At 33.2% G+C, this 26,179-nt stretch overlaps 1 protein-coding gene across 2 annotated transcripts in view; it reads left to right on the top strand.

Moving 5' to 3' along the window:
- The window catches only part of LOC145297758 (uncharacterized), an 859,574-nt gene that overhangs the window by 339,260 nt on the left and 494,135 nt on the right, over positions 1 to 26,179 (top strand). For both annotated transcript variants that reach the window (XM_080143998.1, XM_080143999.1), the window contains exon 2: positions 6,894 to 6,932. The gene's annotated coding sequence lies outside the window, so the exon portion shown is untranslated. The remainder of the gene's footprint in view (positions 1 to 6,893; positions 6,933 to 26,179) is intronic.

Below are 26,179 nucleotides of genomic sequence, written 5' to 3'. Positions count from 1 at the left end.
TGCCATGGAAATAACGATAAAACAAAGATAGGCTTGCAACGTCTCTTCTGTGGGAGAAAGGTTGCAGGGTAGAGAAAAGGGCATCCCCCACTAAGCCACGAAGTCTATTTTGTACTCTGTCAAAGCAGGATAGGCTGTTTTTAGCAACTCATGCCCAGATGTGGCAGCAGTATAACCGAATTATTGCCTTACTTTGCAAGATTATTCAACCAACACTCGTTGGACAATAGAAGCAGTGTTGCATCATATAGTTCTCCTCTTCACATACACAGATGGTTGGGTCGGATATACAGCCCTCTCGTTTGTTCTTCTCGTGATTATTCTCAGGCATTTGAGCTTTTTTCCACTGAGTCCAAGGTGTTCTTAGACAGGAAGGAGTACCTTAGACGTCAGGAGTGTCTCGTGTAAATAGAAAGGGCCATTCTTTAGCCCTGTGATCCAATTTCGTTCTCAAGCTGTTGAGCTTTCTCCACTTAATCCAGGATGTTCTGAGACAGGAAGGAGTACCTTCGACATCAAAATTTACTTTTAAATGCAGATGCTAAGAATTACGGCTTTATAAGATAGGGGCGCGTTTGAAATAAAAGTTTCGACTTAGAACACAATTGGTGTTCTAAGTCGAAACTTTTATTTCAAACGCGCTCCTATCTTATAAAAGAACCAAGTATTAATTTTATATGCTGAGCATTACGGCTTGCGTGGTGATAAGACTTCTCAAACGCACGTGTGATATTAAGCTGTATAAAAGTATTATATTTCGTCAAAATTGAACTGTTTCTTCTTTAGTCGCATTCTTTTCGATTCTCAATTATCGATACCTATCGGATGTATTTCGGTTCAAAACCTACATTAGAACAATCTTAGGCACATAAAGTACATTTTGTGAATTAAAAAAATTCAGCAGCTGCCCTTCTAATGTTTGGCTACATAAGGTGTTAACTTTGGTCACAATTGCTTGTTTCTTCATTGGATTATTTCGATTATCGATTATGGATACACGCCGAAGACATTCCGACACAAACCCCATCTAAGAAAACTGACAGGAACATAAAGTGCCTTCATGCGAAATTCCATAAAAATCGACCCCGCCGTTTTCGAATCCATAAAGAACGAACTCACAAGCACAGACACAGAGATACACAGACACAAATTCATTATATATATATATATATATATATATATATATATATATATATATATATATATATATATATATATATATAAATTGGTAAAAGGGAAAATTATTCCCAACTTGCATTTAGACAAAATATATATATATATATATATATATATATATATATAATTTAAAGGAGATTAGAATAATAGTCTAAAGAGCTAAGTGTATTTTAATGTAATAGTGAAATTACTAGTTTAATTAAAATACAGGAAATGCTCGTTGTAATTTAGATATATAATAAGCTCGATAGTTAAATGTCCTAGAGCTAATTCAATATTAAATAATGTGATTTATAATTTAAAAATTAAAAAAAATTTTAAAAATTTAAAAATCAAAATTTAATTAAATTAAAAATCAGTTTCATAAGAAGGAACAACAACAAAGTCAATTATCTGTACGATCGTTTCGGAAATCCGTGCTTTTTATTTGTGGTATACATGAAGTCACGTAGAACAATTATACATAGTTTTTTTGGTAAGCACGGTCTCCTCATCAGCAAATTTAGGAGGATTTCTATTGAATTGAAAAGACACCAAAAATTTTTGGTTTATTTTTGGTGTCTTTTCAATTCAATAGAAATCCTCCTAAATTTGCTGATGAGGAGACCGTGCTTACCAAAAAAACTATGTATAATTGTTCTACGTGACTTCATGTATACCACAAATAAAAAGCACGGATTTCCGAAACGATCGTACAGATAATTGACTTTGTTGTTGTTCCTTCTTATGAAACTGATTTTTAATTTAATTAAATTTTGATTTTTAAATTTTTAAAATTTTTTTAAATTTTTAAATTATAAATCACATTATTTAATATATATATATATATATATATATATATCTGTCTATATATCTATAAAAGTGGAAGTGTCTGTGTGTATGTGTGTGTGTCTGTGTACATTTCTCCTTTGAGAACTCTACCAAACTCCTCCGCAAATTTTGTGTATAGACAATTTAAATTTTAGATATAGGTTTTATTGGACATGGATTTAACTCAATCATTTGATTTTAGCCTAAAACAATAAATGTTAAGGGGTCATAATGGGGGTAAAAGTAAAAAAAAATTGACCTATGTGGTCTCTATAAAATTACTCAGACAATTTCTAGTTTAAACATTTGAACTTTTACATAAACGGTATTCAGAGATAGGGGAAACCTTTTAATCGGTTTGAGTCGAAAATTTGAGCCACCAATATATAAATGTATGTATGTATGATCGCATGTCTGCCAAAACTTTTCGACAGAGGCGACGGATTTTCGCAAGATCAGTATCGTTTTTGAGCTTTACCTTTCGGATGCTGAATATCGAAAAATTGGCAAAAACCATTAATTTTTTCACCATCAACTGGGCACTTTTCAACAGGAAGGAATCCTTTTTTCGCCGATATTTTCGAAAGTCATCCTCTCTTTTCGATTGTCTAGCTTTAATTTAAACTTAAGTCACTCCCGGTTTGGTGGTGGTCGTAATAGCAGAGACGTCACGTTTTTCCCCGTTCTTTTCCTCCTTCACAGTACGGGTTCGAGCCTGCCTTCCTACAACCACTTTTTTTTGCTCAACACACCCTTTCAAACACCCGAGCAACGCCAGGCTGAAATGCTAGTATATCTATAAAAGTGAAAATATCTGTGTGTGTGTGTGTGTGTGTGTGTGTCTGTGTGTGTGAGAGAGAGAGTTTATGTACATTTCCCTACACAATAACTGTCAATTTTCAGTCTACAGACTCAAAATTTGATATACAGGGTACTGATATATATATATATATATATATATATATATATATATATATATATATATATATATATATATATATATATATATATAACGTTTACATATGATGTATAATAAAGCTGTTCGACGCTGTGGGGATTTGATATGGATTTTGCAAAGTAGACACGATTGTTGTTCCGTTCGTTTAAACTTTAAATAAGAAGATTTCGATCGATCTGCTCTTCCTCATCAGTTATGTCTCCCATGTTATCTTCGTATGTTTAGCAAGGTGCTTGTGCCTGTCTTGCGGCCACTGGGGACACGAAAGCAATTGGAAACAAAATTGATTTCGTCTGCAAATTACATTTCAAGAAAAATAAATAAATTAAATTTTATCTGTGCTGCGTCTTTATCGATTATTATGTGGTCTTGGGTAACCGATCAATCAAAAATTTCCTCAGTCTAGAAAGATGTTTTTTCACTAATTGAGGGCCAAAGAGATACTACAACTTGATTCCAGTTCGAAGTCAGTGATATATATATATATATATATATATATATATATATATATATATATATATATATATATATATATATATATAGTAATTTATAAAATATATATGGCGATTAAGCTACACTGAATATTCGGCGTTTCATCCACTCTAGGATTCGTCAGGCTTATGACGCATAAGCCTGACGAATCCTAGAGTGGATGAAACGCCAGATATTCAGTGTAGCTTAATCGCCATATATATTTTATAAATTACTAACTAGCTCTACCTACGTATTGAGCACTTTTGAAGTAAATACTTAAAGTGTACGCATAAATCTATACTTTCGTATATTAATTTTATTTGAGTAAATGAAGTAGTTATATATATATATATATATTTATACATATATATATATATATATATATATATATATATATATATATATATATATATATATTCAAAATAAATTCCAAATGGCGTAATGGAAACATATTAAAGGTATATGCAGCTTCTCTTCCAATTTTCGGATTTTAATCATGTCAAATCACACTTCATTTCTTATGACAGATTGATTGTTGCTGTTTCTTCTGGTGAGTTAAGGATATAATAAATTCACTGATTGATATAATAAAGCGATTAATTTTGCGCTACAAAACAGATACTGTCAAGAATTCTAAATGTCAACTGAATTAAATGAATAAATTATAAGATGATCAGCATTATGAATTTTGGAAAATAGTTTTGTCATTTATTCACTATATTGCTCTTTAATTACATTGAGCTTCTTAAATAAGGATTGGTATATATTATAAGAAAATTTATTTCTACAAAAATATATATAGAGAGAGAGAGAGAAAATTGGTAATTAGTAAAAACCTAAAAAGAGTGCTCAATACTATTGCAGAGCTAATATATATTTTCTTTATTACCGTTTATCTGCTTAGTTACACATTTTTCAATTACCGAATTATATCGGGATACAACTCAGTAATCAAAATATGAGTAACTAAGCAGATAAAACGGTAATATATATATATATATATATATATATATATATCATGACTTGTAGTTATACACTATTAAATTCATGCTAGAATGTTTCCACAACGACCCATGGCGTAGTGGAGAAAATACTTATTTAAATTCAGTTGTTAGTTAAACTCTTTTGGAAAATTAATATTATATATATATATATATATATATATATATAATATTGTACTGTTTGAATTATATATGTGTGTGTGTGTGTGTGTATAGATAGATAGATAGATAGATAGATAGATAGATAGATAGATAGATAGATAGATAGATAGATAGATATAGAAATTTAGACATCACAATGGGATCCCCGGATTTTGCAGACCTGGTCGGACTGTATATTTTGAATGAACTAAAAAAAATCTAGGGTGAAACGGTCGCTCATATCGAGACAACGCACTATTTTTTCTGTAAACTCAAACAATAAAATTAAGTTAAAGAAAAACAACAAATGTTACATGGTAATGAACGGATATAGAAAGGGAAATAATAAAATAGGAACTAAGATAAGGAAATAAAGCAGAAAAAATAGCAATACAGAACCAGCAATTAATTCAAAAGAAAAAATAGTAAGAAGTAAAACAGACGGAAAATCCGGATCTGGTTTAATCCACCTTTTAGCGAACATATAAAAATAGCATACTGAAAGAATTTTACCAAATTATTGACAAAATTTTCTCGCAGGAAGCAAACATAGGAAAATTATCAAGAACATAGTTAAGTTATCATTTTTACATCTAATAACTTAACTAAATCAATAATAAGTTCCAATAATACAAAAGTAAATAAAGTCGGTGACAACGGAGATAATGAAATGCAGGAATCTAATAGAAGAAAAAATTGTAACTGGAAAATTCCTGATGAATGCCAACTTAATGAAAATTATTTCAACTCTGATATTGCATATAAATGTGAAGTTATTATAGGGAATAATACTAAAACATAGCTAGAATGCACAGACTGCTAGTTTAAAGATACAGATATAAACAGAAATACAGTAGGTATTAAACGTAACATTAAATTATTTCAAACACCGACAGACACTTAAACACGTGCATGCTAACGTTATGATTTTTCTAGACACTTAAACACGTTATGATTTTTTTAGACAATAAAACACGTTATGATTTTTCTAGACACTTAAACGCATTATGATTTTTCTAGACACTTAAACACGTTATGATTTTTCTAGACAGTTCACTTCACGATTTTGACCCATTGAGGAGGCCACTTTTTTCCAGATAAAATCCGATCAAAATGTTTCCCCGTGTCTGAATACACTATATACCAAATTTCAAGTAAATGGAAAATTCGTTGAGTCCATAGGTTGAGAAGTATACTCACATGCACACACATTCTCACTTTTATAAATATACAAACCTGGATACCCGGCGTTGCCTAGGTGTTTGGATGTGCGTGTTGAGCAAAATAAAAAAAAAAGAAAAGAAAAATGTGGTAGTAGGTTCGAACCTGTTCTGCGAAGGGAGAAAAGAACGTGAAAAAAGTGAAGCATTTGCCGTTGCGTCCATCGCCAAACCGGAAGTGGTGAAGGTTTAAATTAAGGCTAGTCAATCGAAAATAGGGAATGAATGGCTTTCCAAAATCTCGGCGGAAAAAGCGACCCTTTCTTTTTAAAAAAAGAGCTCCTTTGAGGATGAATGAATTAATGTTTTTAGCCAATTTTTCGATATTTGTTGTCCGAAGGACAATGCTTCAAAACGACACTGATCTCGTGAACATCTGTCGCCTCTGTCGAAAGTTTTAGACATACATACATACATACATACATACATACATACATGTAAACAGACAGGTGAAATTTATGTTGTAGATTAGTGACCCCTCCTTGTAAAAAAGTGCCCATTTAGGGGTTAAGGAATTAATATTTTTAGCCCAATTTTTGATATTTGTCGTCTGAAGGATCGAGCTTCAAAACAACACTAATCTCGTTAAAATCCGTCGCCTCTGTCGAAAGTTTTAGGCATACATACATACATACATACATACATTTAAACAGAAAGTTTAGATTTATATTGTAGATTAGCGACCCCTCCTTATAGAAAAGTGCCCATTTGAGGGTGAAGGAATCAATATTTTAAGCCAATTTTTCGATATTTATCATCCGAATGGGTCGACCTTCGAAATGACAATGATCTCGTGAAAATCCGTCGCCTCTGTTGAAAGATTTTGTGAGACATACATACATACATACATACACACATACATACATACATGAACACATTTAAACAGACAGGTGCGATTTTTATTATAGATTAGAAGATAGGAGAAATCTTTAACTTGTCTATAAAGAACGATAAATAAAAAAAAAACAGATACCGCTGTGTATCGTTTTACATATATTTGAATATGTTTCCTTCAATATTTGAATTGTTTGCATTTGTTGAAAGAAAACAAGGGCAAATAAATCGTCATTTTGTTTCAGCAAACATCTCACACGTTCTTTCTTTCTTTTTCAGGAATTCTCTCCACCGTTTTACTGGATCTGCTTATTAAATGTAAGTAAAACAACGTTGGGTTTTTTTTTCTTTTATTTATTTATTTTTTTGTTTTGTTTTACTTATGCGCTGATTCTTGGCGTAGACACATTTGCGATTAGCACTTCATTATTTACTTTGTAATGCGTCGGACACCAGAACATTCAGCCGGCGGAGAATCGTAATACAAGCTCCGATTTCCGGGAATAAACATTCACGTCCAATTATTGGTTGAACATAAGTAAGGAAAATATTTAAAAAAAAACAAAAAGGAAGGCAGGAAGGAAGCTTCTAAATAAAGAAATATTGTGAAAGTCCTTCCCCTTAAAGTGAGATGATCACTCTTGAGGCTTATATATATTCTTTTAATGACTAAATAGAATATTTTCTTTACACCCTGTTGTATAGCTGTTTCAACGGTCGTGTAAGTAAAATCTTCGGCAGAAGTCAAATATGACTTAAGTGCGGGGTTCGAATCATGCAGCCATAAAGTTATATACAACCACAGTTACGAGAGTTTGGGTCAAGATTAAATATGTATGAGAATATAGAGATATGTGTGTCGATTTTTTAACAAAAAATCGATATAAAGTTTAGAAAAATTGACATAAGTTTAAAAGTAGTAAAAATAACACGTAAAGTTATATAGGAATAGGTAGCGTAACGGTTAACGCACGACCATAATGTATATGGTCCGAGTTTTGAATCCTAGAAACAGTCAAGCTACGCTGACGAGTAGTAGTACCTCGAAACACGTTTTTGTAGATTGTTATATATATATATATATATATATATATATATATATATATATATATATATAATGGCAGGGGTGCCTAGCGTTACGTAGTCGTAAAATACGCTTAAATACGGTATTTTAATTTACATAGATTTCATATTTATTTTTATAGAGTAAATTATCTTATAGTAGGTTGTACCTAATATATAGTCATGATTTACTGCTTGTGTGGTGATAAAACTTCAAATTCACTTCTGATGTTGGGGAGTAAAAAAAAGTGTTAATCTTGATCAAAGCTTAGATTATCGGTTTTTAGATACAAAACAAATTATATATATATATATTGCAAAATTTTGTTGAAAATTCAAAGACTCACGTTCTCTTTTTTATAATCTTCGTTTATTTCCTGGAGTTTTCCATCACAGCTGTTTCATTAATGAGTCGGCAATTTTATGATTTATGTTTCCGTAAAAATATTCTGTCCCCACCAACTTCTTCAGATGTTTATCCATTAGATTTTTACAACAAATGGTATATTTTTAACATGCTGGACATCTTATTCGGGTAAAAAGATTTTCACAGCCATGCTTCCTCACTTCCTCCATCTTTTGGTGTTTGAATTTTCAACAAAATGTTGCACTATATATGCTCTGTCCCTATCAAATAGACACATTGAGCTTAACTCAAAATTAACGGTGAATGGTTTTAAAATAACCATCTAGACTCGTTAAACGAAAACGGTATACATTGAAAGTAACGACATTTCAAAAACAAACTTTTTAAAAATTTATATATATATATATATATATATATATATATATATAATACACTTTGTGCGTATGTGAGTTTTTTCTGTTAGTATATACTTAGTGTGTGTGTGTGAGTTTTTTTTTATGTATATGTTCTGAAATGGCTGAGCCTATCTTTTGCAAATTTCACACAAAGGTATTTTATATGTCTGATAGTGTTCTTAGATATGTTTTGTACGGAAATTCATCCGATAAGTAAGGAAGATCAAGAAAACCCGATCCTAAAAATAGTCTTTCATTCTTACAGATAAAAAAATAATTTTTACAGGGGAATATTTTAGGTTTGCACTGGCAAGGAGACAATAAAATCTTCACAAATAACTTCTTCTAACAAAAGAAAAACACAAAACGAAACAGATTTTTCGACGTCTTGAAATATAGTTCAGGAGTAAAGAATGATCCCTTGTTCAGGCCCGAGTGTGCCTCACATTTTAAAAAACAAATTTTTCTTACTAATGAATTCAATTTACGACAAAAGATGTACCATTTACAATCGTCGCAATAGTGTAAACAAACACAGACGGGATTTGTTGAACTACATTATCATTATTTTTATTTTATTTTTATTTATTTTATTTCTTTATTTTTATTAATTTATTTATTTATTTATTTATTTATTCATTAATTTTTGCGAATACGTATACCGGGAAAATTATTCCTCGTAATATATAATATTCAATAGAGGATTGATTTTATAATAATTCATACGCAATCTGCATAAATTAAAATATCATGTTTAAGCGTATTGTACGACCATGCAATGCCGGGCGTTCAGCTATATATATATATATATATATATATATATATATATATATATATATATATATATATATATATATATATATAGTCTTTGAAGTTTTTAACCTTTAAAACTATACAAAAAAATATTTTTTATCATTCGTTAGACAACCATCAAGTCAGTAAGTTATTTAATCACCTGCAATCACTGCATCAACTCGCTCTCGAATTTACTATAGTACCAATAATTTATTTGTCAAGGGATCATCAGTTGTTTACCATGAAACACTGTTTCGGGGATATATATATATATATATATATATATATATATATATATATATATATATATATATATATATTAAGTATAAACATTGATAATTGTAAATTATGAATCAGTTTGAAAAGGAAAAACAAACAACATCAAATGATGTTTGTTTATATATATATATATATATTAAGTATAAACATTGATAATTGTAAATTATGAATCAATTTCAAAAAGAAAAACAAACATCATTTGATGTTGTTTGTTTTTCTTTTTCAAACTGATTCATAATTTACAATTATCAATGTTTATACTTAATATATATATATATATATATATGTATATATACTTATGTATATATATACATACATATATATATACATACATATATATACATATATATATACATATATATACATATATATATACATATATATACACACACACATATATATGCACACACACATATATATACACACACACATATATATATATATACACACAATTATCAAACTTTATACTCAATATTAATATATATATTGAGCAACTGAAAGTACTCATCGATAAGAAACGTGTTTCTTAAAGAAGCTGAAATAATTATCTACTATAATTAATTAAGTATGTGTGTGTGTCTGTCTGTCTGTCTGTGTCTGTGTGTTGTGTGTGTCTGTGTGTGCGTATTATATATTATATATATATATGTATATATATATGAATATGTTGAATATGAAAACAAGTGGCTACACATATGCAAATATCTTTCAGTGACCACCCTGCTAGGGAAAATCACATCATCTGGCCAAGAATATCTCCCTAGAGATTAGTTGCTACATATGTGTGGTCACTAGTTTCTATATTCAACATATTCATATTGCTCTATCTAAACACTGAGCACTCTTTGGTTGACGCATTTTGGTTTTGTTTTTGATTAAATAACTAAACAATACTAACAATAATATCATATATATATATATATATATATATTTACATATATATATTAGCAAAAGTACCCGTCGTTGACTGGGTTTAAAAACAGTCTATAGAAAATAGACTCTGATTTATGAAAGTATGATAGGTCATGAAAAGGAAGGGTTGTAAGGAGATAGCTTCGAATTTGGGTGTATCAAAACCAAAGCAAAGTATGATGAAAGTAAAAATAAAATAGATAAACCCCATAATTTATTATACCATACCTGTACACACTGAAACACTTATTACAATATTCTGTGGATCTATATTAAAAAACCTTGTTAAACTTTGTGAAATATTTCCATTCTATGGAGGTCAGGTGCGAACGAACATCCCATAATTTTATTAAACCATATTTCTTCAAACTGAAACGTAATTATCAAAGTATACTTACGCAGATAGATATGAAAAGTCTTTATTAAAGTTTGTGCCTATTTCCATTCTATGGAAGCCAGGCGCGAACGCAGACCCCCACAATTTTATTATACCATCCTATTTAAGTTAAAACATACTTATCAAAGAATTATTATGTACATCTATATCAAAAACACTTGCAAACGTTTTTTTTTGTTTTTTTTTAATTTTTATTTCCATACTTTGTGGACCAGGCGCGTACGGCCACCCCCACAATTTTAATGAATCATCATTATGCCAGATCAAACATACCCATTCGTGTGTCTCGACACATCTTCTATCATTATATGTGATCAGTTTTCTATAATAGTCAACCATATAGGAGCCTATTCGTGACCAGACACACACACACACACACACACACACAGGCGTTCAGCTTTATATATATATATATATACTAGCCAAAGTACCCGTCGTTGACTGGGTTAAAAAAACATCCTACAGAAAATGGACTCTGATTTATGAAAATATGATAGGTTATGAACAGGAAGTGTTGAAATGAGATAGCTCCGAATTTTGGGGTATCACAACCAAAGCAAAGTATGATGAAAGTAAAAATAAAATAGATAACCCCATAATTTATTATACCATACCTGTTCACACTGAAACACTTATACCAATATTCTGTGGATCTATATTAAAAAAAAAACTTGTTAAACTTTGTGAAATATTTCCATTCTATGGAGGTCAGGTGGGAACGAACACCCCACAATTTTATTATACTATATTTCTTCAAACTGAAACATAATTATCAAAGCATACTTACGCAGATAGATATGAAAAGTCTTTATTAAAGTTTGTGCCTATTTCCATTCCAATTTTATTATACCATCCTATTTAAGTTAAAACATACTTATCAAAGAATTATTATGTATATCTATATCAAAAACACTTGTAAACGGTTTTATTTTAATTTTTAATTTTTTTTATTTCCGTACTTTGTGGACCAGCCGCGTACGCAGACCCCACAATTTTAATGAACATCCGTTCTGCCAGATCAAACATACCCATTCGTGTGTCTCGATACATCTTCTATCATTATATGCAATCAGTTTTTTTAATAGTCAACCATATAGGAGCCTATTCGTGACCAGACACACACACACATTTAGCTTTATATATATATATATATATATATATATATATATATATATACTGGCAGGCCGTCTGGGACTTGCCCGGTCGTAAAATAAGCATAAATATTATATTTTTATTAATGCAGAATTCTTATTCATTAAAAAACAAAAATACCGTAGGTATTAAACGTGACGTTAAATTTCTTTTAAAAAATGAAGTAAAAAAAAAACGGGGAAAAAATCGAATCACGTGCATGCAAGTATTAGTTTGTTTTCTAAACAGTTTACTTCTTGTAAGTAAAGAAAAATCTCTAGCTGAGATCGAAACTAAAACCTAAAGACAGTGAGCTAAGTACGATAACTATTAGGCCAGCTTCCCACAATTTTTTAAAAAGTGTTTTCTGAACCTGCTCATCCTTAACATAAAGAAGCTGTCATAGGAAAGATTTGTGCATGCGCAGTCCTGAAACAGTTGACAAACAGATAAATACCCGACTACTCCCACGTTCCAATTTTTTAATTTTTTTAGATGAAACTCGATTAAAAAGTTTTCTCTCCTTCTGAATACCCTTCATACCAAATTTCATGTCTGTAGATGAAAAAGTCGTTTCGTATGTAGGTTTACAATTGTTCTCACACACACACTTACATTCTCACTTAAAGAGAGAAAGAGAGAAAGCGAAAGAGAGTAATACTATAAGAGTTTGGGAACGAAAAAGTAGATAGCTATGGCAATATTAAGAGAGAGTAAGAAAAAGATCGTGAATGAAATAGAGAATATAGAATAGAGTTTGTCCATTGTCTCCCTGGTCGTCTGTCACGTGATACTATCTATGAAAAAGCACATGATTAAAGGATGCTGTGCTAATGATGTCTGTTGCAGGTCACCAAACGCTAAAAGGTTTCCATCCTCTGATAAAAAAATCAACAATAATTATCTCCGTATGAGACCTAAAATTTATTCTTTTGCGCATCACGATGGACACAGCCGAGTTTAATAAATAATACAGGCAAATTGATTTTTAACAATTAGTCGATATTAAAACCGACGTAACCATGGCGTTCTTGGTTTTACAGCCCATGATGCGTGCATGGCCCATCTGATAGGCACAACTCGATGCCTATTGACAAATATTTCATTTCCAGAAATTTTAGAAGAAAATATAATTAATATAGAAGGCTATGGACACAAACTTGGAAGAAAATATACTATATATAGAAAGCCGTTGGCGCTATGTTGTAAGGCAATATAATCTACGTATTCATAAGTAAGGCGAATAAACCTATTCTTGTCTTCAACCGTTTTGCCGAATTTATTAGGCGTTTTTGGACCGAATTTCATCAGTATGACAGAATAACTGTACAGGACATGTGCAGGAACAAATATCTGACAAGACGTGTTTACGAGACAAGGTTAAAAGTTATACAAAAAGCGGGCATATAATGTTTTTTTTTTACAACAAATAGACATATTAAAACATTGACAAAAAAAAATAAAGGGTAAGCAATTGGAATTTCCAGGATATAGTAGTAGTCGATAAAATAATAGTTTTGCACTTTCGTTTGTGACTACGTTATCACTTTGCACAACCATTTAAAAATACTTTGATACATGACACTAAGTGCACGCGTAATACAAGAAGGTATGTTGCATAGGGGACAGGTAATTACTTAAGTTTGGTTATACAAAGTTCATTAATAATGATGATTTCAAATTACCTTCAATTTGCTAGAAAGGCGACACGAAGACGGCAGTTACAAAAATATGAGATGTTCTTTTATTCCATTTGACCGGTCGAAATGATGATCACATCCAGGAATTCAAAGTCGACTACATGATTAAAACTTACTCCCTCGCTTCCAAAGGGACCCTCCTCTTCCCATGTCAGCTCTGTCTCCTATCTTCGTCTCCAACTCTGTCTCATCTTCGACTCTAGCTCCTATATTGAGAATTCGTTTCTGCCATGACGTCATACGTGTGTCCCAAAACGTGATCGACCCACGTGACCTGAACATGCGTGGTTCGCACATGTTTCCAAACCATTTCTGCAGACAAATAATTCTTACTAACCTATTTTTCGACCTAACTTACTTTTCAATATGTTTTTGATTTGCTATTGCTCGTTCTTCGCTAACTGACCTTATTCTAATTAAGTTTTCATAAAAAGAATTGAACAAATTTTAACACCAATAAATAATGTTAGGGTTCCTTGGCTTAAGACTTAAGCTTAAGGCAGCAACCACGTGTATCATATATCTTTTCAGTAAAAAGATTAATAATTAAATGTCTGCAGCCATTTTAATTTTTCCATATAAAGCATTTGGTTCTCAAATGTTTCCATATAAAGCATTTGGTTCTCAAATTTTTCCATATAAAGCATTTGGTTCTCAAATTTTTTCATGTAAAGCATTTGGTTCTCAAATTTTTCCATATAAAGCATTTGGTTCTCAAATTTTTCCATATAAAGCATTTGGTTCTCAAATTTTTTCATATAAAGCATTTGGTTCTCAAATTTTTCCATATAAAGCATTTGGTTCTCAAATTTTTTCTTTTTCATATAAAGCATTCGGTTCTCAATTTTTTTTCTTTTCATATAAAGCATTCGGTTCTCAAATTTTTCCATATAAAGCATTTGGTTCTCTTTAAGAAAAGGGCTTCCAGGGCCCCTCAGCTTCATTCACGGGCTCTGTGGGGTCCACTTTGGGAAACTCTGGTCTAATACCTAAATACGAAATGCAAAATCCAATTAATGATTGTCTGAGAGCAAAGGTGTAGCTTTTACGATTTCAAAACCTCGAACAATAGATTATAATTCGAGCTTCTGGGCTGTCTATCCTGCTTCCTGTAGTTCTCTGGTTTATCCTGCTATTGTAACGTTACACATATTTACATACACGTTGATATGTAGACACTCGGAACCCAACACGTTGTAACAGAGTACTTCGCAAGGAACATAGGACAAGTAATAACTTGACTCCTTTTCTTTGTAACAACGGTATTTATTTCCGGGTACTTTTCCGAATAAAACGTGATCGTGCTCTTTCTCTTACTTCTGTCCTCTCGACCGTCATCGTCTTCCTGTTCACACGTTCTTTTTATAGTCCTTTTCTTTTTTTCCTACCGTGACGTCATTTCGCACACGACTCGGGATTTTCATACGCGCGCCCGCGCTCTGTTACATTATATGTATCAAAATCCTCGTTTAATGATACAAAATAGACAACCAGGGCGAATAAACCTCTTAGTGTCTTCAACCGTTTGTCTCAACTTGATCGTTTCTCGGCGTATGAACGAACTTATTTGCTGGCGTCATCTTATCAGCCAAACAGAATCACCATAAAAGACGCTATAGAGCAGCTATTCCGCTATGTTTATTAACTTCCATGCATGACATAAGATTCACACTTAACAGTAAAAGCAACACGAAAGACATACTTCAACAACTGGACATGGCCAACTCTATGGTACGGGGCGGTATCAGTTTAGCCAAACGCGAACCCTCAAGTATTGATGACATAAATTTGTTTTTATTTTTCGCTATTTTTACGATTGTTTTTTTTTCCGCCAATTATCTTTGTTTTATTTTTAATAAACTTATACACTTACAGATGACTACCATAACGACGCTTACTTAAATATAAGCCCTGTTTTATAGGGCTATATTCTTTATGCGACTTACAAAAACCACCATAAAATATTACAAATAAATAAGTCTGATTGAAGGTTATAGCTTCGTGACACATAATTATGAAAAGCAATGTCACGCATAATTAGTTGTGAAACTACGAATTTTCGCGCGTGGTGGAAAATAGCATGTACGTCGTTACATGACCATGATATATCCGAAACGGTTTCAACTCGACATTGTCGACTCCATAAACTTGGATGGTATCCACTAAGCCAATCAGACGCCTCAAGTAAGATTATATATGTGTATTGCACATAACTGTTTGAGGAAGATTCGATACTTTCATATGTGAAACTCGTAAAGGATATGGTAGCCGCAACATTAAATAGGTAGCAAAATGTCTTTCGGATGAGCAATGAATCCATAGATAAACTTTTAAAGATCTGAATAGCATTACTATCAAGGTTCACTTGTACTAATGCTGTATATAGAACCGGGGAAACGTAGATAAAATCGGGAGTGTGCGTAAATGCACATTCCAGATGGACTTTCATTTACATTATTGCGTCCTACAAAAACAAATGACCTGAATTGTAACTATCACCGAAAACAAAGACATTCTTATATTTCAGGTCGAGAAGTTAGAATTGCGAAGCGCTAAATAAAGAAGAGTAATTAAATATATCAAATGTTTATATTTAGAAAATGTCGGTCGATGTCTTTATAAGACACGGATGATATAAACAAAAAAGGGAGTCAAAGAGAGGAAAGCTGATAGTCGTCCAGCGTGAGTGACAAATTCCGCTGTCGTCTCACACTCACATACATACACACACATAAACACATACACACACATACATAGACACAAATATACACACACACTTACTGCTAAACGCAGTTATTCTGTTCATTCTCTCTCTCTCTCTCTCTCTCTCTCTCTCTCTTTCCCCCTCTCTTTTTTTATGTCAAGGACTAATAGTAAATCCTAAATAGACTTGTATGTTGACAAAATTTTTCTGCGTTGATTTTGAGAACAACGACAAAAGAGTTGTCAAGTGTATATAATTTCGCAACCATTTGAAAAATTCAAACTAAAAAATTATATGCGCATCCTACAACGCAACACTAACACTAACAAGTATCAGTGATTATATTCCTGAAATTTGAAAAGTGATAATTCTTATTGAGTGATTACTCAGAATAATATTCTGGAGTATTTTCACAACGATTCGGCCGAAGTAACATTCGATCTTCTTCGCGTGTTTCTTACCAAAATCAGAAATCTGTACAGAATTTAAAATGAAACCCTTTTTTATCCAGGGGGTAGCATAAGGTTCTTGATGAACCGTTACCCTCAAGTAATCCAATATGGTTGTCTTCAAGTCCAATGTAAACAAGTTCTTTATGAACCGTTACCCTCAAGTAATCCAATTTACCAAATTTACACTATTAACGATTACTATGATATTATCCCTTTGACTACTGTACACTCAATAAGCCTTATCCTTGGGTGGCCTCTGGGCCTTGATAAACAATTACTCCTATGTAAAAAAAAGCATGCTCTCGTTCCTTAATTCGCAATTGCATTTTAAGTAACATCCGCGCTGAAGATTGAATCTGCAACCTCTAGATGAGTTTTACTTACAACTGATTTTTGCCTAATACTTTAGCCATTGCGTCACGTGACCGCCCGGACGATCCTAGCATGAATATTAATCACTCCCTATCTCCTCTCCCCTTTCTCTCTATCTCTCCCTCTCAATTTCTTTTTTTTTTTTTTTTGATGCCAAAGGCGAACTCGGTCTAAATAAAATGATTTTTTTTTTCGTATTATTTGGATTATTCCGTCTACTGTTCTCATCTTAAGTGGTATTTTCACAACGTTTCGGTCGATGTAACCTCCAACCTTCTTCAGGTGTGTCTTGTCGAACTCGGGAATCATTTTGATGAACACTGGAATCTGCACGGAATTTTATAAGTAATTGATAAAGGAAGCATGTCCTTGTTCCGTCAGCCATAACCGGGTATAAGTGCTAAGTAATTGGCAATTGTATTTTTAATGTTGTCCACACTGGAGACTGAACCTCCAACCTCCAAAACTTACAAATGAATACTAATAGTTTGTACCAAGTACCTAATTTTACCAAGTACTTACTACTAAAATGTGTACGTTAGTACCAAGTAATAACTTACAAATACATTTTACCAAGTATTTTATCAACCTTCCGAGGAGTTCTTTATTTGAGGGGGGGGGATCAAATTTCTGGCACCCGCCTGTATGCACTAATCTGGTCCTTTTTGGCCTTCAGCGCATGAATTTTACACACACACACACACACACACACACACGCACGCACGCACACGTGTGACTTTGCTTTAGATATTAGATTATTTGTCGATAATTTGTTATTCTTTTCGACTTCCACCTTGTTTTGACGAATGTTTTTGTCTGCGATTTTGTTTTTCTTCTTTATCTCTAAAACAGTTATCTCCCTTGTTTTCATATACCTTTCCACTCCCCCCCCATCTTACACATGCAACCACCAATGACTTTGTCTGCATTATCTTTCATGATGCTGCTCATTCATCCTGCCATTCCTATTTATATCACCGGCCATCTTTTCTTTTTTTTTTTTGCTGCATACGTATGTACTTTGCGAGAAAAATACAATAAATCACCTACGTAGACGTTCTCATCGTCCTTCCGCGGTCATCCGGTCGCCATTTTTCTTTCTTCTTATTTTTAAAAAAAAAACTTCTTAATAATGTACTGTCGCTACTTTCCTTCTTGACTCTTTATTTTCCTTTCCGATATATGACTTCTCATTTACTCCTCCTCCGCTCCTACTCTTTCTTTATTTTCTAATTCTTTGTCTACTACTACTACTACAACCACTACTACTACTTATACTTTTATATATCATATCCTTTCTTTACTGTCTTTCTGCCTTTATTGTTTTTATTCGAGTATATGTCTTCTCGTTTTCTCTTTTTCTTCCTTCTCCCCTCTTTTTCTCCTACCCCTTCTTTATTTTCTTATTCTTTTTTCCACGACTACTACTACTACTACTACTACTACAACTACTATTAATACTTATACCTCAGAATGTTATTTCTTTACTGGCCATATTGGTTTTATCATTTCCTCATATCTTCTCCTGTTCTCATATCTTTCCTTCTTTTTTTTTACAAAGTAGTCACCACTTATCAAGGCCCGGAAGCCACTCGGGGATAAGGGTTATTGCGTGTACAATACGTTAGTATTGGAGATTTGATAAAGTGTCTTACTTAAGGGGGCGGTTCATCAGGAATTTGTTTACATTGGACTTGAAGACATCCAGATTGTAGTAAGGTGGGAAGCAGGCAACCGGAACAGAGTTCCACAGGCGTGCACTTCTAAGAAAGAAGCCTTGTTCATGGAATCTACGTTTTGATTTTGGCACAGATAAGGAGTGGGGAAAATTTTTCACAGTGGTTTAAGCTAGACGGGTATTTATCGTGAAAGATTGGCGAGGGGGGGGAACCAGAGATTGGAGCCCAGATGAGCACCTGCCATGGTAGTAACGATAAAACAAAGACAGGCTCGCAACGTCTCTCCTATGGGAGAGAGGTTGCAGGGAAGTCATCACTCACTAGGCCACTAAGCCTATTTTGTACTCTGTCAAGGCAGGATAGGCTGTTCTCAACAGCTTTTCTCAACAGCTCCTACCCAGATGTGGCAGCAGTACTCCATCCTTGGACGTACTTGTCTTGTTGTTGTTGTTGTTGTTGTTGTTGTTCTTCTTCTTCTTCTTCTTCTTCTTCTTCTTCTTGTTTTTATCCTTGCTGATGCTTCTGCATTTTAAGAGCTTGCGATTTCCACGAAGTTACTCGGGTGTGCCCAGCAGATGACGGGAATAACCGGAAGCGGCCGAGCGAGCCTTACTACAAAAAAAAAAAAAAAAATGTTACAACCACACCCCACTCCTCATGTTAAGAATGGCGGCGACCACTGAAATTCATAATGTAATATGCTAAAAAAAAATGTCTTAACATCCAGAAAACTACTTGTCGGCCGTTTCCGATTCTTCCCGTTATCATCCGGGCACCTGCCGGGCACACCCGAGTTATTTCGTGGAAATCGTGGGTTGATGTATACAGAAGTACCTTTTTATAACTTCTATAAATACTCTTAATACCATGAGAGATTTCTTGGCATTCGGGCCAAGATCAAAGTGTAGTATCCCCGCCTCGATACAAATGAATTATTGTATTACGTTATTATCTTTTTTGTTTTTACACGTTAATAAAAAATGTTTTAAACAAGTGGATGCTAAGTAGGACGTCTCCCACTACGAAAGGGTAAATGCGGTATTCTGGTGAAAGAAGACACTAACTAAGAGAAACATTTGTTTAGTTCGGGAGTGACAAGGATGACCAACGACCCCCATTATCCCCTTTTTGAGTTGACCTTGTGCCTAAGTTTTTGTTCAGTTTGAACTTACTTTGTAATTTTAGCAAGAATAAATGATTTAATATCTCAAAGTGTAGTATCTGTTCTTAAGATGCTACACTTTAGTTTCCTTTTCTCCACATTAAAAAATGACCCTGATGTCTAACTTTGTCCCGTGGGGAGGCATTGCAAGTAGGAACTACTGAAGATACTTTGACGTCACAATATTCTTTTTCTTGCTTTAATTTTCCCTTTTTCTTCATATTTTTCTTCATATTTTTCTTCATATTTTTCTTTTTTCTTCATCTTTTTCTTCATCTTTTTCTTCATCTTTTTCTTATTCTTTTTATTCTTCTTTTTCTTCATCTTTTTCTTCATCTTTTTTCTTCTTTTTTTCTTCTTTTTTTCTTCATCGTTTTCTTCTTTTTTCTTCATCTTTTTCTTCATCTTTTTTCGACTTCTTTTTCTTCATCTTTTTTCTTCATCTTTTTTCTTCTTTTTCTTTTTCATTCTCTTCTTTTTCTTTATCATTTTCTTCATCTTTTTCTTCTTTTTTTCTTCATCTTTTTCTTCTTTTTCTTCATCTTTTTTTTTATTATTCTTCTTTTTCTTCATCTTTTGTCTTCATATTTTTTTCTTCATCTTTTTTCTTTTTCTTCTTTTTCTTCATCTTTTTCTTCTTCTTTTTCTTATTCCTTTTCTTCTATTTCTTCTTTTTCATCTTTTTCTCTTCTTGTTCTTCTTCATTTTCTTCTTCTTTTCTTCATCTGTTTCTTCTTCTTTTTCTTCATCTTTTTTCTTCTTATTTTTCTTCTTCTTTTCCGAGTCCTTTTAATCTACTAATCTTCGTTTTCGTCTTTTCTGATTTTCTTGACGTTTTCCCTGTTCTCTCTTTAATATGCGATCTTTTCCTCCTATTATAATGCCTATTCCTTATTTTTCCTTTGTTTGATATTCCTCTCTTTCCTTCCGCTAATTTGATTCTTTCTTTCTTTCATTTATCGTTTTTTCAATGTCTTTTTCGTACTTCCACGTTTTATAGAATGGCACAGAAAATCGGTCTTCAGGTAAATCTAGGGAATATAGAGGCCATACATCAACTATCGCCTGACAATATACACCCACGAGATCCATCGATCATGATAAACGGTAAGGAATTAAAAGTGGTACCAGACTTTAAGTACCTGGGAAGTAGACGGACTAGCAACGGCCGCGCAGACAAGGATATAAGCTGCTGCATTCAGAGTGCGTGTGTTTCGTTCGGAAAACTAGTAAAACGCTTATAGTCCAAAAACAGCATTAAACTCGAAACAAAATGCAAAATTTATAAAGCAGTAGTATTACCTGCTCTACAATATTCAGCAGAGCTACACACTGTACAGGGACAACATAAAACGGTTAGAAGCAATACAACAGCGCCATCTAAGAAATATTATGAGGGAACGATCTCATACTAAATGTCATTATAGGGAACGATCTCATACTAAATGTCATTATAGGGAACGATCTCATACTAAATGTCATTATAGGGAACGATCTCATACTAAATGTCATTATAGGGAACGATCTCATACTAAATGTCATTATAGGGAACGATCTCATACTAAATGTCATTATAGGGAACGACCTCATACTAAATGTCATTATAGGGAACGATCTCATACTAAATGTCATTATAGGGAACGACCTCATACTAAATGTCATTATAGGGAACGATCTCATACTAAATGTCATTATAGGGAACGATCTCATACTAAATGTCATTATAGGGAACGACCTCATACTAAATGTCATTATAGGGAACGATCTCATACTAAATGTCATTATAGGGAACGACCTCATACTAAATGTCATTATAGGGAACGATCTCATACTAAATGTCATTATAGGGAACGATCTCATACTAAATGTCATTATAGGGAACGATCTCATACTAAATGTTGAAGTACTCAATAGAAGCAACACGGACAGCATAGAAGCCGAACTCGCCACCACACAACTGCGATAGACTGGACATGTGGCCAGGAAGGAAAATAATTGCATCCCCAAAATCCTATAGTGTGGAGAATTGAAAAATGAGTAAAGAAAGATTGGTGGGCACAAGGATGTGATGAAGCGGCAACTAAAGGCAATGAATATGAACACGAAAAATTGGGAAGCGCAGTAGCCTTCACAAATGAAAGGCAAAAATAAAGGCAACAATAAAGTAAAAAATAATGGCAGAAATAAAGGCAGAAATAAAGGCAAAAATAAAGGCAAAAATAAAGGCAGGAATAAAGGCAAAAATAAAGGCAAAAATAAAGGCAGGAATAAAGGCAAAAATAAAGGCAAAAAAAAAGGCATGAATAAAGACAAAAATAAAGGCAGGAATAAAGGCAAAAATAAAGGCAAGAATAAGGGCAAAAATAAAGTAAAAAATAAAGGCAAAAATAAAGGCAGGAATAAAGGCAGGAATAAAGGCAAAAATAAAGGCAGGAATAAAGGCAGGAATAAAGGCAAAAATAAAGGCAGGAATAAAGGCAGGAATAAAGGCAAAAATAAAGGCAGGAATAAAGGCAGGAATAAAGGCAAAAATACAGGCAGAAATAAAGGCAAAAATAAAGGCAGGAATAAAGGCAGAAATAAAGGCAAAATAAAGGCAAAAATAAAGGCAGGAATAAAGGCAAAAATAAAAGAAAAAATAAAGGCAAAAGCAAAAACAAGAAAAAAGGAAAAATAAAGGCAGAAATAATGGCAAAATAAAGGCAGAAATAATAAAAGCAGAAATAATAAAGGCAGAAATAAAGGCAAAAATAAAGCAAAAATAAAGGGAAAAATAAAGGCAGAAATAAAAGCAAAGATAAAGGCAAAAGTAAAGGCAAACATAAAGGCAGAAATAAAAGAAAAAATAAAGTAAAAAATAAAGGCAGAAATAAAGGCAAAAATAAAGGCAAAAATAAAAGCAGAAATAAAAGCAGAAATAAAGGCAGAAATACAAGCAGAAATAAAGGCAAAAATAAAGGCAAAAATAAAGCCAAAAATAATGGCAAAAATAAAGGCACAAATAAAGGCAACAATAAAGGCAGAAATAAAGACAGAAATAAAAGCAGAAATAAAAGCAGAAATAAAGGCAGAAATAAAAGCAGAAATAAAGGCAAAAATAAAGGCAAAAATAAAGACAAAACTAATGGCAGAAATAAAGGCAAAAATAATGGCACAAATAAAGGCAGGAATAAAGGCGGAAATAAAGGCAAAAATAAAGGCAAAAATAATGGCAGAAATAAAGGCAAAATAAATGCGGAGATAAAGGCAAACATAAAGGCCGAAATAAAGGCAAAAATAAAGGCAGAAATAAAGGCAAAAATAAAGGAAAAAACAAAGGCAAAAATAAAGACCATGTCTGAACGAAAAGATTACTAAAGTCGTAGGATGAAGCACCGAGACCCTGACTAGTCATCTTCAGCTATGAAGGATGCGTAGTGATGATGATGATGATGATGTTATACATTAGTTTATTCATCGTTCCTCTTTTCTATTTCTCTTCTTTGTCCTCCTCATTTTTTCTTTTCCGTCTTTTTCTTTGTCTTCTTCGCATTTTACCTCATTCTTTCGTCTTCAACCTTCTTTTCCTTCACTTCCTCATTCTTGTTATTTTCCTTCCTTTTTCCTTCTTTTTTCTCTCGTCTTTCTCCTCTTCCTCCTACTGTCTCTTCTTCTTTTTCTTTATCTTCTACTTCACCATCTTTTCTCCTGCCCCTTCTTTTTTATCCTGTCTTTTTCTTCTTTTTCCTTAACTACTCTTTTTCATTTTTCCCTTGTCTTCTCTATCGTTCAACCTCTCATCCCCATTCATTCATTCTCCTTCGTCTTTTTCTACTTCGACCACTACTACTACTACTACTACTACTATCACTTCTACCATTCTTCTAATTCTCCTCCTTCTGTTTTTTTTCTTTTTCTTCGTCTTCTTTTTCCTCCTACTCTTTCTCCATCTTTTTTCTATTGCTACCCCTCTGTCTTATTTTCTTTCTTTTTCTAATCTCTTTCTTCTTCTTTTTCTTCTACTGCTCCTTTTTCGCTGTTTTTCTTTTCTATCTTTTTCTTTTACCGCTTTTTCCTTATTCCACTCCCTTTACTTCCACTCCTTTATTTTTTTGCTATTTTCCTCCATCTTCTTCATATACTCCTCCAACCTCCACCCCTGCCTTTTTCTTTGTCTTTTCCCCCTTAACCTTTTCCCTTTTTCACTTCATCTTCCCCTCTTCCTTTTTCTTCGTTTTCTTTCTTATCATCTACCCCTCTATCTACCTCTACAATTTTCTTTCTTTCTTTCTCTTCCTCTTTTATGAGCTTTTCCTCTTTTCCTTCTTTAACCCTAACCCATACCCACTTCTCCTCCATCTTCATCTTCTCCTCAACACTTCCTCCTTGCTTTCTTTTTTCTTCTTCTCGTTATCCTTTTCTATTTCATCTTTCCCCTCTTCTTCCTTTTTCATTTTCTTTCTTATTATCTACCCCTCTATCTACCTCTACAATTTTCTTTCTTTCTTTCCCTTCCTTCCTCTTTTATTAGCTTTTCCTCCTTTTCCTTCTTTCACCCAAACCCACTTTGTCCTTCTCCCGTAACTCAATTTCTTTTGTTTATTCAACAGCACACGCTACATAAACATTTATTTTATTGATTTCAGGAAGGCAATTCTTTTCCTATTCCTCCTGGAATAATCGGTCGCAAACAACATTGTGATTCTAACCTATTTTCTTTGATCAAATATTTCATATCGTTCCCATACGCTTCCGAGTTTGTTTTCTGTTTATTGTGTTTTCCGCAATCTTTTTATTGCTTCAATCTCATCTTGTATTAAAGAATATTGCATTATTTCTTCCTGTTTCTCTACACTATTCTTGTAATAAGGTCAGCATTTTGTTCTTTATTGTATGTTTTTTACCTTCTTGTGTTAGTTTGTCTAATGGACAAAAATAAACGCGAAAAGAACTTTAAGCTGTATTGTCCGTCTAAAGAAAGAATGAATGGAATCATGCAACAACAAAATGAACACTTGGCAAATATCCAAGCACTGGTTGCGGTTCCCGTAAATAAATACATAAACTACGCATAGTACCAGGTCAACTTTACCCAAATATATAGTTGCTGGTTACGTTTCCTGTGAAAAAATTCATAAACGACGCAAAGTACAGGGTCAGCTTCACCAAAATATATAGGTGCTGGTAACGTTTCCCATGAAAAAATTCAAAAACGACGCGTAGTACAGGGTCAATTTCACCCAAATATATAAGTGCTGGTTACATTTCCCGTGAATAAATGCATATATGACGTGCAGTAGTACCGGGTCAACTTTACCCAAGTATATAGGTGCTGGTTACGTTTCCTGTGAAGAAATTCATAAATGACGCGTAGTACAGGGTCAGCTTCACCCAAATATATAGGTGCTGGTTACGTTTCCCGTGAAAAAATTCATAAACGACGCGTAGTACCGGGTCAATTTCACCAAAATATATAAGTGCTGGTTACGTTTCCCGAGAAAAAATTCATAAACGACGCAAAGTACAGGGTCAGCTTCACCAAAATATATAGGTGCTGGTAACGTTTCCCATGAAAAAATTCAAAAACGACGCGTAGTACAGGGTCAATTTCACCCAAATATATAAGTCTGGTTACATTTCCCTTGAATAAATGCATATATGACGTGCAGTAGTACCGGGTCAACTTTACCCAAATATATAGGTGCTGGTTACGTTTGCCGCGAAAAAATTCATAAACGACGCGTAGTACAGGGTCAACGTCACTCAAATATATAGGTGCTGGTTACATTTCTCGTGAAAAAAATTCATAAACGACGCAAAGTACAGGGTCAGCTTCACCAAAATATATAGGTGCTGGTAACGTTTCCCATGAATAAATTCAAAAACGACGCGTAGTACAGGGTCAATTTCACCCAAATATATAAGTGCTGGTTACATTTCCCGTGAATAAATGCATATATGACGTGCAGTAGTACCGGGTCAACTTTACCCAAGTATATAGGTGCTGGTTACGTTTCCTGTGAAGAAATTCATAAATGACGCGTAGTACAGGGTCAGCTTCACCCAAATATATAGGTGCTGGTTACGTTTCCCGTGAATAAATTCATATATGACGTGTAGTAGTACCGGGTCAACTTCACTCAAATATATAATTGCTGATTACGTTTGTCGTGAAAAAG

The sequence above is a fragment of the Euprymna scolopes genome, chromosome 18 (genome assembly GCF_053919585.1).
Source record: "Euprymna scolopes isolate OS-2025 chromosome 18, ASM5391958v1, whole genome shotgun sequence".
Taxonomy (NCBI): domain Eukaryota; kingdom Metazoa; phylum Mollusca; class Cephalopoda; order Sepiida; family Sepiolidae; genus Euprymna; species Euprymna scolopes.
This window is presented reverse-complemented; position numbering and strand designations above follow the sequence as displayed.